We start from the raw sequence: 7899 nt of genomic DNA, 5'->3' as shown, positions 1-7899 counted from the left end.
ATATTTGTATGTTAAGGAATATATCTAACCTAAGAGAGTAAGCCCTACGTTATAGTCGTGCTTTCCTAAGAAAGTACTAGTTCGCTATAGCTAATAACTCTTATAACAATCTATCACGCCCTCGACCGCTAGCAGAAACACGGAGGTGCATGGCGTAAATCAATGATCATAATTATTGAAAATAAATTGAACAATATAAATATAATTTTCTATTATTCCCGAAATAGAAGTTACAATTACAATGGTTATTGCTAAATCGCGACACATGCCTAACAATTTGGCGTTTACAAAGATATACTACAATATCGGGAAGTCTTCCATGCGAACTCTTCCAACCTTCTATTAAACCCGAGTATACATGCATTAATATATGTCAACAAAAATTGTCTATGAGTTCTACAGGTTTTGACACAAAGTATTTTTATAATCAAAAGTGTTTTATTAAATACATACTTTTCTATAAAAAAAAAGTATAAAATAAGTAAGATATAAAAGTATATTTGGACTCGTTTTAGAAATATCGTTTGTTCAAATCCAAAAGTAAAAATTTGGCAAAATACATATAAGTAAGTAAAACTTATATCAAATTCTACGGTTATCATGACCAAAATGCATTTATATTATATATATATATATATATATATATATATATATATATATATATATATATATATATATATATATGGATTTCTAATACCATGTAATGTAAAAATAAGATGTGTCACCCTTGTGAAATCATAAAACAACCAGCTTTACTTTTGAAATTTCATACAAACAATTTTATAGTTTATATGTAAAACTCGTAGATCTTGAGTTTATAAAATTTATAAGGTTGTGTCATAGTGGTTATTAAGTGTTATCTTACTTAATTTGGAAACCATCAACTGTGGGGCAAACTCCTCCCACACAAACATAGTGTTTTCGTACAAAAACAAGGGTTTATATAAATAACTTAATAAATGTAAGTTAATAAACCTTAACTAGTCATGTGATGTTATTAATTAAGAGTTAAATTACTTAATTTATGGTATTGACATTGCTCGTTTTGAGTCACAACTATCCTAGTACATACAGTCTCCTTTAACTAGTATAAGTGAACAAAAACCCAATATAAACCCAATAACGATTCTATATGGTAACAAAACAAACCTCGGGGTCTATAATGAGCTTATAACTGATACTACAACTTGAAGCCTCTACACCAACATAGAAAATAGGCATACTAAATGTTCCACACCAACGCTTTGTCAACATCGTGGAGTAAATAATATAGAAACGTCAACGCCATATTCAACTAGTCAGAAGATGCTTGTAGCTAGAAACTATTGGCGGGATGTCTTCCCATATAGATCAATGTACCGATATATACCTGCCGTTTCATGTTCCATACGGATTAAAATTTACAATGCAAAAGAAGTTTAACTAACAAATTCGGAAACCAGAGTGTGATGGATCCTAGCCATGTATTTAGGCATCCTAACCCTAAGCTTCTTGTTATAATATTGTCGAATTGTGATAATTTTGTTGTTTAGGAATAATATTTGATTGAAGTCTTTTAGTATTTGAGATTCGTAAGACTTAAAGGATTTCCAAATTTCTATTGTCTCTTATGACGAAATTTGGGTAGCATAACGACTACTTTCATAACATTTTCTAGGTTTCAACCAACGTGAAACCAATAATTCTCATAATATTCGATAAGTTAAATAATTGATACGGTATATGATTTATTAGGTGATAATTCTTAAAATCCAGAAAATCAATTATGCTATCATATGTGACAAATTTTATTACTTAGGGGTTGTTAGTTAGCATATGTATTATTCATATCTGGATGATGTAGAGGCCTGGATGATATAGAGGCTCTGTATGAATCTGTATCTGAATGATTAATTGATGTTTGGTTAAACATCTGAATATCTGTCTCTGAATGGTGAAAATGACCATTTTAACCCTCTGAACTATTTGTTACTGTTTGGTTGGACATCTGAATGATTGTGCTGAATGATACTAAATTTGTAAGTAATTATAAATAAAATACAAAACGTCATATAAAATCCAAATAAAAAATAGAACAAAATCCAAATTAAAATTCATACAACACCCAAATTAAACATCATACAACATCCAAATTAAACATAATCCTAAGAATACAACTTTAAAGTAATTGATCCGCAATCTGGTTACGCAATTTAGCCATATATTCAGTGTCTTGGTTACCCCACTGAGTGTCGTGTACGTTTTGGTCATCACTTCCTCCACCTTCTACTTCAGCAGTAAACATAGTTTCTTCTTCAAAGTCCATAAATAATTGATCACGAATATTACACTTCCTTATAAAATTATAGACTACAAAACAAGCAAGCACTATGTCTCTTTGTATTGGAAAAGGATAAGGAGCCATTTGCTTTAGGATTGGGAATCTGGCCTTCAAAACTCCCATAAGCGCGCTCAATAACATTTTTGAGTTGTGCGTGAGCATGGTTGAATTTTTCCTCCTTAGTTAATGCACGTTGTCTTCGGAAATCGGCTAACCAATACCTCGTATTGCGGTAGGGAGCCATAAATCCACGAGTGTTGGTGGATGTGGCATCACAAAGGTAATATTTGTCTGTAACGTGAATTTTTCAATTGTTATATGAAAAATAGATAAAGTATTTAATAATCAAAGATTAAAAAAAAAAGATTACAAACCTGGTGGAGGAATTGGAAAACCAGAAGTTGGCTTAAATACAACTTCTTTTAGAACTCACGAATCATGTGCTATGTCCTCCCAACTGGCCCATACAAACGTGAATATCATATCAAAATTACAAATTCCAATAACATTTTGATAACATTTACCTTTTCCTCTTCCCCTATAACGAGTTTGTTGATCAGCAGGCATGACTGAATGAACAAGAGTTCCATCTAACGCACCTATCGCTCCCATAAATATTTCTTTCAACCTTCTATGTCGTCCCGATGTGTTTGTGATTGCATTGGAAGATGTTGGCACAATAATTTCTCTTGCAAAATTCATCATCACATTTCGAACCTCATGAAAACACCTATGAATTGTTTCTGTTGAATGTTGAAATCTGCGTTTAACCATTCAAAACCGCTCATTGTGTCCGATGACTGTCAAAAACATAGCAAACTTTTCTTCAACACTTATTGACCGACTACTTTGCAACCATTTTTTTTGGTTTAAAATGGTTGCATAGTTGTACATATTCTTCCCGTGAAAGATGCATCAACTCATGATATTGTAAAGAAGATCCATACAATAGTTCTTGCGTAAATGCATGACCGGTCAATGTCGAATTCAAGTCGCTTATCCTATCTATTCTTGTCGAAGCCAAAAACATCCAATACCAAGAAAGCAACATGAAATACACAATATCATCATCGATATCCATAAATAACCTGTCAAACAACATATAAAATTAAACATTTTAAAAACATAATGTCAAACAACATATAAAATTCATTATTTTAAACACAATAACAACAAACATCAAATAAAATCCTAAAAAAGTTCAACATTTTAAACCCATAACGACACACATCAAATAAAATTCTAAAAAAGTTCAACATTTTAAATCCATAACGACACACATCAAATAAAATCCTAAAAAAGTTCAACATTTTAAATCCATAACGACACACATCAAATAAAATCCTAAAAAAACCATCACAACAACCCATACTTTGATCCGACATTCTTTAACCACATCTCACAAACTTCCGCCAGAAGAAATAACCAAAATTTTCTAAGATCGACACTTTCACCAAAAAGCAAAACAACCGTTTAATATCTTGGATCAGATATTCCCCATTCCATTCTCACCAGCTTTTCCATACATGATGCCATATCATGCTCTTTATGTTTCTCCACTAACATCCTTGCAACTTTGCTAATTTCATCACCAACTTCAATGATCTTTGCATTAATTGTTACTTTTCCTTTTCCTTTACCTCCTTTGTTTTTGGAAACACTAGAGGTTCCTTCATTTGGACTTTCGGGTGAAGTCATACTTTCCATCTGAGTTACATTAATACCATCAAAGTCACTTAAATTAATGTCGGGAGAGTCATGAGAAGGGTGAGGAAGTGTAGAAGATGGCGCGCATCCATGAATGCCAGTCGCAGCCGCCCATCGAACAATTGAACATAAAGATCATTAGTGGAGAAGTTCTCAAAGTTTCTACCATTTTGTTCAACTGCTTGAAAATATTATAAATATTATGAAATATTATAAAATATTATGATATATTACTTCTTATCAAAAATCACAATACCATGATCTCTAGTTGCCATTCGTCTTCTTCCATGTTAAACGTGTTTGTTATAGGGTTATAAACTTTGCCTGTTTTGTTTTTTAATTTCACCCAAGCACCAAACTTTGCTTTTAGGTAGTCATATATGTTTTTCATCTACTTTTGATCCACTACAAAATTGTATTCTGTTTTCAATCTTTGAACTACATTCTTCCATGAGCTTGCTTTCAAACTACTCCCTTCACGTCTGTAAGTTGTAATTTCATGATTATAAGCTTCAAGGAATGTTTTTTCCACACCTTCTATTTGTTTCCAATTAATTCTAGGCCTCTTTTGTGCCATTTCCATGTCTAATATTCAAAATCCAACAATAACATATTTCAGCAACAAAACTAGTAAACTACCACACAAGTAGACCAACAACATAACAAAAAAAATTAAACAAGAAAATAGCTTATTTCAACAACATAGAGAAGAAAAATCACAACAAGAAGATATAATATTTCAGCAACATCTATTCTTATTATCCCTAATTTGTTTTCATCAAATTTTCGGACATTTCAGCAACATAATACCTCAGTTCAAAGCATGTAGAGCAATAAAATCAGCAAGAATAAAGATCAAACACAAATAACGCTAATATTCAAACAAAAAAACGCAATCCAACATCACAACAATCCAGCAACAAAAACGCAACAAAAAAACATACATAAAACTAAGAATCGGTGGTTGAAGCTTGATGGAGAGAACAACAAGAAAATAGATAAAACCCAACACCAAAATCGAGCATAAAGAATTCGAGTATCACTTACCAGCGTGAAGGAGGAGGCGAGGAAGTTGGAGGGGACAGAGCCGTAGGACGGAGTTGACGAAGATGGAGGCCGGAGGTGTAGAGGCATTGTCGGAGGTCAATGAAGGGAAGAATCAAACACAGTAGCTCGTTGGAGAAGGAGGGGGAAAGAAAAAAAAAACAAACATTTTTTCTTTTAGGGCAAAGGGTATCAATGGAATGTTTTCATCCAGATCCCTCATCAAATCTGACCGATTAAGGGGCTTTTTCTTACCTCTTAACGAATAATAGGTTAAAAAGGCTTCAACCAAACGCTTTGAATCTGAACAATTCAGAGCCAGCCTCTTTATAAGACCATTAAAAGGTCAAACAAACAACCCTAGAGATCGAAATCGAGAATAGTGTGGTGAGAATAATTAGAGTGATTGAATGAAGTAATATGTGACCTTAATTCAGATTTTGGAAGACTTATTGATGAGTTTTGATGTACTTTGAAATCTTTCAATTGATATTGAGAGTGTATAGCATCATTGATTCATTTATGTATGAGAAGGTAACGAGATTTTGAGGCTATGAATGGGTTAAAAGTTGGACACAAGTATTAGGCAGATTTTTATAATACACCATATGTTTTATTAGTTCTTATGTTATATGCATGTTTGTATTTTTAAGCCTTTAGAAAATTACCATATACCCACATACTCATATACTTTCATATTATTAGTTGGTTGTATATGTATGGTTATAATATATGAAGAAATTAAGTACTACATGTACAAGGAAGTCAAACTTATAACAGATAATTGAAATTGGTCATTGGAAATCACATATGGCCTTATATACAACCATGTATATACTAGCATTGTTAATACATATCATACGTATATTGTTGTTATTTGATGTTCATTTGAAAAATATAATATATATTTTATAAAAGTTATAGCGGTTACTCCTGTAATTCTTTATAATTATGTTCATACACATGTGTGTGTGTATATATATATATATATATATATATATATATATATATATATATATATAGCTGCACATATTTTTAGAAATATTGTGTCATTTCCATCGTTAAAATCCAAATCAACAGGATTGGATTTATGTGTATTTCTCTGAACGAATTACCAATAATAGAAACCATGTCACGATCAGTCATTTAAGGTTTTGTGTTCAATTTGGTGAAATTATAGGATTTTTATGAAACTGATTCCTCATACGATCTCTATTTTGGGTGTTCTTTATATCCACGAAATCAGGAACATAATCTTTTCAAATTGATCATAAGTTAGTCCTAGGTATACTCGATGCATAAATTTATTTTTAACTTTAAAAATAGAATTAATTTTTGATGATTTTCGATTTGGTCCTTAAATATAGACGGTTTGTTGAGCAGTTTGTGGCGTTCTAAAAGTAATTATGAATATAATATCTTTAATATACATTATAAACATAAAATAACACACATTTGGTCTTTAATACATAGCGGTTTGCGGTGGTTTGATCGCCAAACTCTAACCATTTTTTACCAATTGTTACCATGTCTACCCCGTACAGATCTATACAAAACTCTCCAACTCACGTAAGATTAACGATTACAGATTGGGGTTTTTGCTAAAATTAATTAGCTAAGGTGATTAATTGTTGTCTCATTTAATATCTATTTTGTTTAGCTATTAAAGTATGCACATGATTTCAGTGCGTTGTTGTATAATTATATTTATATATATGATTGCATTGTTCTTAGTTACTAAAAAATAAATGGGCAGCGTAACAACATGATATTGAAGTTATTCTTTTGAATCTAGGCAGAGTAACGATAGAGTATATTGGTAGGGTATAATGTTATCCATAAAAATTAGTAAGGTAACATAATATATCAATATCATCCTTTTAAAACGAGCAGAATATTGGTAGGTTATAATGTTATCCATAAAAATTGGGCATAGTAATGATAGAGAATAGCATAATCCAAAATTTGTGTAGAATATTTGTAATACAATAACAAATAATAATTATATAATCAATACTTATCATGTATCTCCCCTTGAAATTGGAGAAAGAAAAGCTTTGAAAACAGGGTCGTGAAACTCACCATTGGAATGTGCTTTGACTGTCTCGGGGTGATGTGTCAGAAGATTCGAAGCTTCCTGGCGACGGGGAAGGCTTCTACCAGAAAATTAAGGGTAAGAACTTAAGTCTTGGGGTGTGGGAATGCAGAGGTTTGCCCTGCTATTTATAGTATGATTTCATGGAGCACGCAATGATTTTTTTAGGTGTGCGACGTGCATTAACGCGTTGGCTCTACCCAAAGAGTGACATGTGCCAGCTTCTTGTTGGACCATGCTATGAAATCTGTCGCGAATCCGGGTGTCATGTCTATGAAATCTGTCGCGAATTCGGGTTTCAGGATATGTGTCGCGAGTAGTGCGCGTGCTACATGCTGGGTTTTGTAAAATTCATATCTTTCGCATATAAGCTCTGTTTTCAACATTCTTTATATTCACGCATAGCTATTGAAGAGTACTACAACCTTCCTTTAGATTGTATTGGCTAATTCTGATATTATTTTTAGCCCATATTTTATAACGAGGGTACTCTAATTGATTTTTTAAAAATCATAACTTCCTCATCCGGACTCCATTTTTTGCGTTCTCTATATCTGTGATCTTGTACGCTCGATTACTATAATTCCGCTCTTTAGTATTTTGGATAAAAATTAACAAATCTCCTTTTCGCTAATTATAATGTTTCCTTTGACGTAAGTTTGAATTAATAACTTAGAAAAATCATAACGTCTCCATACAAAGTCATACTTTTACGAAGTTTATATTTTCGGAA

This window comes from Lactuca virosa, chromosome 3 (assembly GCF_052849685.1).
Source record: "Lactuca virosa cultivar CGN04683 chromosome 3, Lactuca_virosa_CGN04683_v6, whole genome shotgun sequence".
Classification (NCBI taxonomy): domain Eukaryota; kingdom Viridiplantae; phylum Streptophyta; class Magnoliopsida; order Asterales; family Asteraceae; genus Lactuca; species Lactuca virosa.
This window is presented reverse-complemented; position numbering follows the sequence as displayed.